This window comes from Schistocerca gregaria, chromosome 6 (assembly GCF_023897955.1).
Source record: "Schistocerca gregaria isolate iqSchGreg1 chromosome 6, iqSchGreg1.2, whole genome shotgun sequence".
NCBI lineage: Eukaryota > Metazoa > Arthropoda > Insecta > Orthoptera > Acrididae > Schistocerca > Schistocerca gregaria.
The window spans coordinates 274,313,412-274,326,746 of record NC_064925.1 but is presented as its reverse complement, the minus strand read 5'-3'; the positions used below and the strand labels follow the sequence as shown (position 1 = coordinate 274,326,746).

The 13,335-nt window shown below is 41.9% G+C and overlaps 1 protein-coding gene across 4 annotated transcripts in view; it reads right to left on the bottom strand.

The window, feature by feature from the left end:
- Positions 1-13,335, bottom strand: part of LOC126279061 (ATP-binding cassette subfamily G member 4-like) — a 305,163-nt gene that overhangs the window by 82,597 nt on the left and 209,231 nt on the right. The window lies entirely within an intron of this gene.

Here is a 13,335-nt window from a genome sequence, read left to right as displayed (position 1 = left end):
AAAAATCTGTAGTAGAGAAGATGAATGGAAGAATTAGACTTGTTGGAATGCTTCTAAGAAAGCGCAGCGTAGAAAATGGCATAAAAAAAAACGCTGGTGCGATTAGTTCTAGAGTATTTCTCAAGTGTTTGAAGTCATTGTCAACTAGACATGACAGCGCACATAACTAATGTAGAGACCCGCTTCTCGGATCTTAACATGTCGGTAAAGGGTGAATTACAAACTAAGTACAACAGACTCACTTGAAAATGACAACACAAAATAAAAATATATCAGGTGGTTATTACTGAAGTGCAGATGCTAACAGAGGACCATTGTGTGCTGTAATTATCTCATGGTAGCGAAACTCGGTAGATATGCCAATGCGTTAATGTGGAACCGATTTACGCTCGAAAAATATAGTTCCAATGTTGCCCACTAGGTGCAAATATGGCGGTGTAAGGCATCTTATCGACGTCCTCGGTGCTCACGTTGAAGAAATTGTGTAACCGACGGTTACTAACAACATCAGCATTATGCCTTTCTCACTTTCTTGTACTTTTCTGCCGACGTTCCGTTCCTAATCCATTACATACAGAAACGTTCCTATGCGTTTTTCTTGCATCCACAGCACCAGAGTTGCGCCTGGTGGCCATAATTGGAACAAATTTTTTTTTTTCCAGAGTAATTCGGTTCCGCATTAACGCAACAGCATATCTACCAAATTTCCCTGCCGTACGATAATTACAGACCACACTGGATGTCTGTCAGTAGCTGCCCCCGTATTTCAATCCAGTTATCCCTTTCAGACCTGATTTTTTCCTGCTAGATGAAGGAAAAGTTTTCTTCATTTGGTAATGCTCTTAGGTGATTTTCTCTAGATGCAAGATTTATACAAAAATCTGTACCCGTTTTCAAAATCTCATTTGGAAATGTTTGAGAGGATGGAATGATAAACTGCAATTTTTTTTCTCCAGTATTATATTTCACAAAATAACTGCAAGACGACTTTAGCAGAATAAGAGAATGTCGGAACTGACATGGAAAATTCGTTCAATTTTGATAAAAATGGTTCAAATGGCTCTGAGCACTATGGGATTTAACATCTAAGGTCATCAGTCCCCTAGGCTTAGAACTACTTAAACCTAACTAACCTAAGGACATCACACACATCCATGCCCGAGGCAGGATTCGAACCTGCGACCGTAGCGGTCACGCGGTTCCAGACTGTAGCGCCTAGAACCGCTTGGCCACCATTTTGATATACTGAGACAAAAGACTGCGGAGAAATCAGAGTATACTATGCTACCCGTCCAGAGGGCAAGTTTTTTCTTTTCTTTTTTTTCAACACACGTCCATGTTAAACACCCTGCTAACAATAGAAACTTGTAGTGAGATACTGAAGTACTGACAGTGACAGACGGGCTTTTCCAGTAGTCTGAGAAGCGGCAGTGTCGGCTCTCGCATTTGAAGCAACTTGTGCAGCTGTTGACTTCCGAGAATAACAAGGTCGAGTGCGGTTACGTTTCGCTTGCAACGGTCACGCGCCAGACATAAAATGCTTGTCACATAACGTGCGGGGGTTAGTCACACGTAATGCCCAGTGGTCACCGCTCTAATCTCAATTTAAATCACATAGAATGACTCCTCCGAAGTACGAGGGCATGAGTATTCACTACATTTCGTAAAAGATTCATGATACGTACTGAGTTTCGTTCTTACGTATAATACAGATGGTTGCCGAAATATAGGGGACGCTTGTGCTTTTCAACACACTGGCTCAGTGAGAGGGTAACATTCACTCGTAAAAAGAAAGGAAGACCAGGGCGTAACTTCCAACCGATTTCAAGTTCACTAATAGGAGAATGGTATCTGTCCGGACAAGGATGAGGAAGGAGCATTTCGGCTTAACGACATGTCGGCAGCTAGGTCACTAAAATTTGAACAGAAAATTAGACTGGGGTTGCATGAGAAAGGAAATCGGCCGTTTCCATTTCAAAGGAACAGCCTGGTATTTGTCTCAAACGATTTACGGAGACCACGGAAGATCTTAATCTGGGCGTCCGGTGGGGATTAAAAAATAAATAAACAAATAAAATAACATAACTGAAGTGAGTTAGTGGGACTTCGGAAAACCTAAATCAGGATTTGGCATTATATCCTCCACACGACTTTAGGGGTGATGGTGGTGGTAGTGGTATTAAATAATAATTTCGTGTGGCTCAATGGCCTGGTGCAGGTCTTTACATTGGACGCCACTTCGGCGACTTACGTGTCCCTAAACTGCCTCTGTTGTCCAACCGACGAAAGAGGACCCACAGTTTAATGTGGAATCCGAACCACGTGCTGTTTCTGGCGAATCTCCAGATTGCTGACAGGCAAAGGCTCAGTTAAAACACAAATTGAAAAACTGCTTTTCGATCGCAATTCCATCCCATGACCTTTCGGTTTCCACGCACGCGCTTTACCGCTAGACCGCCAGGCCCAACACCATGTTGGTGGTGGTGGTGGTGGTGGTGGTGGTGGTGGTGGTGGTGGTGGTGCATCGACCATTCGACGTCTACACCCAGATAAGGCCTTCTCAACACTTTACCATGCATTACGGTCTTCAGCTGTAGTCAGTATGCAGTCAAAATTTTCTCTTCCTAATTTAATTTTTGGCCTTTAGCTTACACTTTACAGCGAGGTAACTCTTATACACAATATACAGGTACTGATACAAAATTACTGTTACAGTATTTGTTTGACTGTTTGCTCTCACACACATGCGCACGCAGATCATAGATTAATAAACTATCATCATACTGAATTCAGACTTCACAAACCACTTTTATGCAGTCCTTAGTCAGTGGTATGTTGATCTTAGATGCTCTGAAGGTTCTTTAAATGGCCTATACATATAAATATTTATTCGCGCCGTCCCCGTGCGGCAAAGATATCTTAGGGAGGTATGATTATCTGAGTAAGCTAGCAGAAAAATTAAGCCTAAACTATCAATTATTTCATTTGAATGTACACAACTTGAAAACGGCTTTTTTCTGACATCGGTTAGCGGACTAAAATTTTACACTATATCCCCATGGTCGTCCGTCGAGAAAGTTAGTCATTTTACTATCACAGTGCGCCAGTGGCACCAAGAAAAGTAAAAATACTAAATCTGGATGGCTGAAAGGTGAATTGGGCGGCACTCCTTCTTAATACAGCTACAATACTTTAACCACTGCTCCACCTTCCTCGCTACTGCAGTTCTACAAACTGGAATCCTGGTACTTTACGTACAACATCTGTCAACTTTGGCTGTTCCCACCAACTATCTTTTTTTTTTTTTCAAGGACAAATGAATTAACCGACATAGTTTATTTCTATAACCGGTTTCTACCACGACCAGATTTTTCTCTCCGTTAAGGAGAAGCAGCACACCATATTTCTAAAGTTTTACTCTGCCACTGATTAAAGTAGACGGTGGATGGGGCCGGTTTTAGGGAGAAATTAAAAGAAAGTTGTTGATCAAGAACAAATTACAAATTCACAGTCTCATGTCTTTCAACATTAATTTGTTGATTCGTAATGATTATTGAAGTCGATACTGACGAAGACAGATACAGGAAAAGGAAGGACGAAAAATTAGACTCTTTATATGTTCCATCGATGCCTAGGTTATGATATTACAGCGTCAGTTCCGATAGCACGACGATGTAGATGAAAATTCAGTTTGGTTTTTTCACGTAATCTATCCATTATTTGTCTATTTAGGAAAACGATTAAAAATAAAAAATCAAGGGGGTATCATAACAACTGCGCTACCATCTTCGTTATATGATACTAAAGCGAAATATGTAGGACAGCGTAAGCGATTTGAAGGTACCTGTGAAAGAAGATCAGTCAAATAACTCACGCCGAGTTTCAAATCGTGTGCCGGATTCTACGCCGGAACGTTTCCCACATTAACTTTGTTGGAAAATTTCGTAACTACGCTCATTCCACTGCAGAGCGGAAGCTTCGTCTTGGAAAATACACATAATTTTAGTATCGACCGAGAAACTCAAAGTATATAAAACGAACTGAAATAGCTTGTTTTCGGCAAATAAGGAAAAGAAAGGAAGTGAGCTAGAAAATTAATTAGGCATGGAAGTCCACACCTATGATTAATGGTATCGAATCGAGCTAAAGCCTACACACATAACGCAAATAAAAAGTAAACACGTCGGCATCGAAGACACTATTTGCTACAAACTTCATATTTGATTGGTTCCCACAGTTTAAAAAAAAATTTAAAATTCAAAATGAAAAATAATAATTAAGAACCAGAAGACCAAGAAGAACGGAAAGTGAACCAGCTTTACTTAGCGTCTTCCAATGGGAGCTTTACGACTAATAATAATAATAATAATAATAATAATAATAATAATAATAATAATTTCAAAGTGCAAGAGATATTTTTGCTAGTAAGAATGAGAAATTCAAACGGACGGAATTTTAAATCGTATTCCACAAAGGAAAGGGTGGCTTAAGACATACAATTTTATTGCAAGAGCGACGTACACAGCAGAACGCAATTTTACAACGTAGATGGCGTATGAGCGGCATATGGGAATGATTGTAGACAATACGGGGGTAAAGCGGGATACAAGTGAGAGACTAGTAGTTCAATGTGTACGAAACTGAGTTGATGACGTGATGGTATTGCCCTCACTACGAGAACGAGCACGTCTCATCACGTAATCTGAGCAGCTATGACCACTTTATGTTCTCTTCCAAGCCTCCCAGTGTCAGCAGACACTCCTATCACTCATTTTAACTACTTGTTTGTTGTTTATCTGAGGTGAAGATGAGGAACCATTCCACATTTTCTAGACAAGTGTGGAAATTCACTGCGAGGACAGTGTGCCAAACCAAATGATCGTTAATCCTTTCAAGCTCAGCTCCTGTCTCGCGAACTAAGTCGGTGGCTTTAAGCTAAACGACGTAGTACGTTACGTAATTCCAATCCCAAAGAAAGCAGGTGCTGACAGATGTGAAAATTACCGAACTATCAGTTTAATAACTCACAGCTGCAAAATACTAACACGAATTATTTGCAGACGAATGGAAAAACTGGTAGAAGCTGACCTCGTGGAAGATTATTTTGGATTCCGTAGAAATGTTGCAACACGTGAGATAACACTGACCTTACGACTTATCTTAGAAGAAAGATTAAGGAAAGGCAAACGTACATTTCTAGCATTTGTAGACTTAGAGATAGCTTTTGACAATGTTGACTGGAATACACTCTTTCAAATTCTAAAGGTGGCAGGGATAAAATACAGGGAGCGAAAGGCTATTTACAATTTGTACAGAAACCAGGTGGCAGTTGTAAGAGTCGAGGGACATGAAAGGGAAGCAGCGGTTGGGAAGGGAGTGAGATAGGGTTGTAGCCTCTCCCCGATGTTATTCAATCTGTATATTAAGCAAGCAGTAAAGGACACAAAAGAAAAATTCTGAGTAGGTATTAAAATCCATGTACAAGAAATAAAAACTTTGAGGTTCGCCAATGACATTGTAATTTTGTCAGAAACAGCAAAGGACTTGGAAGAGCAGTTGAACGGAATGGACATTGTCTTGGAAGGAGAATATTAGATGAACATCAACAAAAGCAAAATGAGGATAATGGAATATAGTCGAATTAAGTCGGTTGATGCTGAGGGAATTGGATTAGGAAATGAGACACTTAAAGTAGTAAAGGAGTCTTGCTATTTGGGGAGCAAAATAACTGATGATGGTCGAAGTAGAGAGGATATAAAATGTAGACAGGCAATGGCAAGGAAAGCGTTTCTGAAGAAGAGAAATTTGTTAACGTCGAGTATAGATTTAAGTGTCAGGAAGTCGTTTCTGAAAGTATTTGTATGGAGTGTAGCCATGTATGGAACTGAAACATGGACAATAAATAGTTTGGACAAGAAGAGAATAGAAGCTTTCGAAATGTGGTGCTAAAGAAGAACGTTGAAGATTAGGTGGGTAGATCACGTAACTAATGAGGAGGTATTGAATAGGATTGGGGAGAAGAGAAGTTTGCGGCACAGCTTGACTAGAAGAAGGGACCGGTTGGTAGCACATGTTCTGAGGCATCAAGGGATCACAAATTTAGCATTGGAGGGCAGCGTGGAGCGTAAAAATCGTATAGGGAGACCAAGAGATGAATACACTAAGCAGATTCAGAAGGATGTATGTTGCAGTAGGTACTGGGAGATGAAGGAGCTTGCACAGAATAGATTAGCATGGAGAGCTGCATCAAACCAGTCTCAGGACAGGAGACCACAACAACAACAACAATAACACGTTACATGATTATGTTGTTACGAAAACTGTGTGTATATAGCTTATTGGCCCCAAAAGATTATCCGGAAGACAATAAAAGATTCATATAAGTACTGCAGAGGTGAAGTGGCTGCTGGAACTGTAGCGAAGTCTGTTCTTCAAAAGATCTAGTGGAGTTCAGAAACGAGACTATAACCAAGCTTACAGGATACGTTGCTGCTTTGTAACCCGCGACCTCTTCTTTTTTGTTCGATGTCTATTGCAAAACTAGTTAGATTAGGTTTCATAGATGCATGAGCTTACGAAATCGTTAGTTGGTCAAACACGTATGGCGCAAGCAGGCGAAGAAAAACATGGCAGTTATCTTCATGTGGAAAGAAACGGCTGCGAACAGGTCAACTATCACAAATTTCCTCACGCCGTAACTCGGCGAGAAAACATTTGTCAATGGCGTCGTGGAACGTCATTTAACAGCTCCAATAATGAAATAAATTACACATGAAGATAGTTGTGCATTAATTGGCCACGTGTTTCTACAGTCAAAGTAAAAAGTACTTGTTTCTCAGTTTTAAGTTTGTAATCTGACAGAAGACTAGTGAGGCGTCCTTGTGATGTACACCGACTTTATGTCACGCCAGTTCTGCCTCTTGTGCGGTAGTTTCTGATAAGGATCATTAAATCAGCTTGTAAAATCATTTCCGGACCGCAGCGTGCCAGTATTCGAGGACATCCATTGCAGAGAAAGTTATAAAAGACCTGCTAGGAAACACCACCTTAACGGGGGCAAGAAGTGGCCAATAAAAATGTCTACACTCCGTTCCTGATTTTGACTCTTGCCTTCTTCTTCTTTAGAGTTTGTCGTGCCAGGTTCATGGTCCACTGACGGGATTCGCTGTCTCTATTTTTTTATTATTGTGAAACATATATGGATGAAGACTTACAACCTTAAGATCACTGTGCAGATTGTCGACCGATCGCTGTCTTCACCGCCCCTTGGGTCTCTTTCTCATCACTTCCACCGTGTAGGCTGCCTTTGCTATAGCAGCATCCTGATTATAACTGTCGTAAAAGCTAAAACAAAAAAATAAGTTATTGTGGAGCACTTTGGAGCTTACGAAAGTGAGCAGTTGACCATCAGCCCTCGTGGCTTGTGGCAGTGGTGTGTCGTCAGGTGTGGAGGATTTGGTGAACCTCCATGATCAACCAACTTATCTTCTGCCGTACGGAATATAGAAAGAGTCCAAAGTGTGTTTCCTGGAAGTAGGGATGGACTACAGTTTAGCCACTTCGCTCATTTCCCCAGCGGGTGTTGTGGATTAGTTAGCATGGACTCATTTGGTATAAAAGGAGATATCAGAACAGAGCATGGAGCCATTACCTAACTGGAAATGGTGTTGGGACAAACTCGCTTAGGATTAATGTATATACAGGGTGTTACAAAAAGGTACGGCCAAACTTTCAGGAAACATTCCTCACACACAAAGAAAGAAAATATGTTATGTGGACATGTGTCCGGAAACGCTTATTTTCCATGTTAGAGCTCATTTTATTACTTCTCCTCAAATCACATTAATCGTGGAATGGAAACACGCAGCAACAGAACGTACCAGCGTGACTTCAAACACACTGTTACAGGAAATGTTCAAAATGTCCTCCGTTAGCGAGGATACATGTATCCACCCTTCGTCGCATGGAATCCCTGATGCGCTGCTGCACCCCTGGAGAATGGCGTATTGTATCACAGCCGTCCACAATTCTACATTTGGTACCGGGGTTGCGTAGACAAGAGCTTTCAAATGCCCCCATAATGAAAGTCAAGAGAGTTGAGGTCAGGAGAGCGTGGAGGTCATGGAATTGGTCCGCCTCTACCAATCCATCGGTCACCGAATCTGTTGTTGAGAGGCGCATGAACACTTCGACTGAAATGTGTAGGAGCTCCATCGTGCATGAACCACATGTTGTGTCGTACTTGTAAAGGCACATGTTCTAGCAGCACAGGTAGAGTATCCCGCATGAAATCATGATAACGTGCTCCATTGAGCGTAGGTGGAAGAACATGGGGCCCAATCAAAACATCACCAGCAATGCCAACAGAAAATCTGTGTTGATGACGTGATTGCACAATTGCGTGCGGATTCTCGTCTGCCCACACATGTTGATTGTGAAAATTTACAATTGATCAAATTTACAATTTGATCACGTTGGAATGAAGCCTCATCCGTAAAGAGAACATTTGAACTGAAATGAGGATTGACACATTGTTGGATGAACCATTCGCAGAAGTGTACCCGTGGAGGCCAATCAGCTGCTGATAGTGCCTGCACACGCTGTACATGGTACGGAAACAACTGGTTCTCCCGTAGCACTCTCCATACAGTGACGTGGTCAACGTTACCTTGTACAGCAGCAACTTCTCTGACACTGACATTAAGGTTATCGTCAACTACAAGAAGAATTGCCTCGTCCATTGCAGGTGTCCTCGTCGTTCTAGGTCTTCCCCAGTCGCGAGTCATAGGTTGAATGTTCCGTATTCCCTAAGACGCCGATCAATTGCTTCGAACGTCTTCCTGTCGGGACACCTTCGTTCTGGAAATCTGTCTCGATACAAACGTACCGCGCCACGGCTATTGCCCCGTGCTAATCCATACATCAAATGGGCATCTCTCAACTCCGCATTTGTGAACATTCCACTGACTGCAAAACCACTTTCGTGATGAACACTAACCTGTCGATGCTACGTACTGATGTGCTTGATGCTAGTACTGTAGAGCAATGAGTCGCATGTCAACACAAGCACCGAAGTCAACATTACCTTCCTTCAATTGGGCCAACTGGCGGTGAATCGAGGAAGTATAGTACATACTGACAAAACTAAAATGAGCTCTAACATGGAAATTAAGCGTTTCCGGACTCATGTCCACATAACATATTTTCTTTATTTGTATGTGAGGAATGTTTCCTGAAAGTTTGGCTGTATCTTTTTGTAACACCATATATATATATATATATATATATATATATATATATATATATATATATAGAGAGAGAGAGAGAGAGAGAGAGAGAGAGAGAGAGAGAGTGTGTGTGTGTGTGTGTGTGTGTGTGTGTGTGTGTGTGTGTGTGTGGATCTCCTGCCACACCCTTGGATCAATTTTTTAACCAAATATGCCACAGAAACAGCAGAACTGAAAAGTATCAGCACTGTGGGATTTATAACCTCCTAGCTCAAACATGAGCAGAGATGCAGGCAAAATTATGTTTTTTCCAGTCCCTGGTATACAGGCATCCCTACACGACAGGCATGTTGTGAGGGAACATTATCAGCCTGTCACATCAACCTGCTATACTGGGAAGTCTACTTTCCAAGGGGAAAAGGACTGTTTTCTGGGTTGTGACATGTATGCTGCCCAGCATGAGAGTTGTGTAGCATCGTCAGCCTGCTTTGCAAGAGCTACACGCACCGAAGAGCATGGCTCGGGACACATTAAGATGGACAGAGGAGGGGACTGACAGAGTGAGGGGGGTGGGGGAGAGGGGGATGAGAGGGAGATGCATGAGGCAGATGGAAGGTGTAGAAGGGAAGTGGGCAGGTGAAAAAGGAAGAGGAGGAGGCAGAGATTGAAGGTGGAGGAAATTATGGTCAGAGAGAGAGAGTATGGAGGAAATGGGCAAAGAGAGGGGGAGGATGAGATGAAGAGACAAGGAGAGTGGGGAGGAGGAGACAGACAAATACAGGTAGGATGGGGAGGTGGACAGACAAAGAGAGGAAGAGGCAGACACAGAGGTAGGGAGAACGAAGCATTTCCAATATGTCTAGAACAAATACGCAGGCAAAGCCATAGGGAAAAGACTAGTTCGTTGCAGATTATTGAGCAATAATATTGTGTCAATATATTGAGTGAAAGTGCGAGACCAAGAATGAGAGAATTAATGAGCATATTTATGCTCGGGCGCGTCAGTTAGAACTCTACCTTCGTAGCGAAAATGTTGGCGCTCGGAGATGTGTAATTCGCATTTGCAGTATTGCGACTGCAATCGCTGCATACTGCGAAAAGGAAAGCAAAAGGTAGCGGCGATAGGCGAAAAAAGTGGCCTGTAACGCGTTTTTCACACGGAAGTACTAACATCCCTTAGAAAACTTCGCCGGCCGCGGTGGTCTCGCGGTTCTAGGCGCGCAGTCCGGAACCGTGCGACTCCTACGGTCGCAGGTTCGAATCCTGCCTCGGGCATGGATGTGTGTGATGTCCTTAGGTTAGTTAGGTTTAAGTAGTTCTAAGTTCTAGGGGACTAATGACCACAGCAGTTGAGTCCCATAGTGCTCAGAGCCATTTGAACCTTAGAAAACTTCCGGCATAGCCAGATCACTGTCAGAATAATTTAAGGATGAACGAGGAATATTTCAAAGAGTTAGTGAACTTTGTTACACCCTATGTTCATATACTCGTCGTATTTCAGTTTCTACAATGCTGGAAGGGTAACATACAGTATTGCAGAGGATCGGTAGATAGAGCTATGCCCGAAAGTGTAATAAAAGAAAAACGACTTTGTAAACTTTGCGCCATAACTAATTACGCTGACAAGCACAGTAGTTTTGTAGTCAGAAGACCTAACGAATACAACGGTGAAATTATCTATTTTATGCTGTTAAAATTCACAACACTGTTAGAAGTGCTCGACTAAGCCAGTGGTGCAATAAGGCCAGTTAATGAAGACCAAAAAAAGGGTTAGAAGGGAGTGCCATGAACAACATACTAGAAATCCTGGAGGCTGAATGTGAGAGTGAGTGTGCGTTTGAAGGTCACTTTTGTACTTTTTCTTGAATAACTTGAAAACTATGGCCTCTAGAGAAAACGTATCCCAGTATAAAATTTCTACAATACATAATTCACGCATCTGAAACGAACCAATAAATAGTTGCAGTATGTTTTCCCTAAAACACTTTTGTCGAATGTTTCTACAGCTAATGACTGAATAAGTGTTACTTGTGTAATCAACCTACTCTCGTCTATGCACTTCAACAGATGATTCCTTTCATCTGCCATCCCTAATGCATTCATATTCACTTTCATATTCATATGACGTCGCAGTATCAATTGTTTAAACGTCCGGAAATCATGAAGTGTTGAAAGTAACTGCTGTCTATTGTGCGATAGCACCCTCACAATGTGCAATATACTGCGCAATATAATGAGCGAGCCTCAATACAGGGTGATTCAAAAAGAATACATAATATAACCTTCTGTTATACATCATTACAAAGAGTATTTAAAAAGGTTTTTTTCACTCAAAAACAAGTTCAGAGATGTTCAATATGGCCCCCTCCAGACACTCGAGCAATATCAACCCGATACTCCAACTCGTTCCTCACTCTCTGTAGCATATCAGGCGTAACAGTTTGGATAGCTGCTGTTATTTCTCGTTTCAAATCGTCAATGGTGGCTGGGAGAGGTGGCCGAAACACCATATCCTTAACATATCCCCATAAGAAAAAATCGCAGGGGGTAAGATCAGGGCTTCTTGGAGGCCAGTGATGAAGTGCTCTGTCACGGGCTGCCTGGCGGCCGATCCATCGCTTCGAGTAGTTGACGTTGAGGTAGTTACGGACAGATAAGTGCCAATGTGGTGGCGCTCCATCCTGCTGAAATATGAATTGTTGTGCATCTTGTTCGAGCTGAGGGAACAGCCAATTCTCTAACATCTCCAGATACTGTAGTCCAGTTACAGTAGCACCTTCGAAGAAAAAGGGACCAAAAACTTTATTGGCTGAAATGGCACAGAAAACGTTCACCTTAGGCGAGTCAAGTTCATACTGAGTTGTTTCCCGCGGATTCTCAGTGCCCCATATACAGACATTGTGACGGTTGACTTTCCCGTTAGTGTAAAAAGTTGCTTCACCACTAAACACAATCTTTGAAACGAAAGATTCATCTGCTTCCATTTGAGCAAGGATAAAATCACAGAAATCGATTCTTTTAATCTTATCAGCTGCAGACAGTGCTTGAACAAATTTCAGACGACAAGGTTTCATAACTAACCTTTTTCGTAGGACTCTCCATACAGTTGATTGTGGAATTTGCAGCTCTCTGCTAGCTCTGCGAGTCGATTTTCCTGGGCTGCGAACAAATGCTTGCTGGATGCGTGCTACATTTTCATCACTCGTTCGCGGCCGTCCAGAACTTTTCCCTTTGCACAAACACCCATTCTCTGTAAACTGTTTATACCAACGTTTAACACACCACCTATCGGGAGGTTTAACACCATACTTCGTTCGAAATGCACGCTGAACAACTGTCGTCGATTCACTTCTGCTGTACTCAATAACACAAAAAGCTTTCTGTTGAGCGGTCGCCATCTTAGCATCAACTGACGCTGACGCCTAGTCAACAGCGCCTCAAGCGAACTAATGTACAACTAAATGAAATTTTATAGCTCCCTTAATTCGCCGACAGATAGTGCTTAGCTCTGCCTTTTGTCGTTGCAGAGTTTTAAATTCCTAAAGTTGTGGTATTCTTTTTGAATCATCCTGTATTTTAAAGCTCTGCAGTCACCTTCAATGTCCTGTGCAAATTGTCAATAACGCTCTGAGTCAATAAATATTTTTGCGAAATTTTCAGTATTCTGCTCTGATGGCAGTAAATAATGAAATATTGCACGCAAGGTCAGTGGTGTGTAGGAAAGGAGGCATGGCACTGTGCATCGGTTGATACACGATGGATTTTACATCATTTGTAGCACAAATTAAACTCTGAAGAATTTCTAACGTGTTACAGATCTATCTGGTGGCAAAAAATTTCAACATTTTTGACCAATATCACAATTTACCATTTTAATATACAGTGTGGTCGGAAATTCCCGTTACAAACTTCTAGGACTTTTAGAATGGAGTGAGTACGTAATATTTTGAATAGGGACACATGTCCGGAAACGTACGGTTTTCGTGCTACAGCCATTTGAAAACATGTTTGCTAGGTAGGTTTGCAACAGGATAGTCATAGTGATGGGTGCTTACGTCAGATCGGCTGATGTCATTTGACATCCTATCCTACCTCACTGACCTGGTTG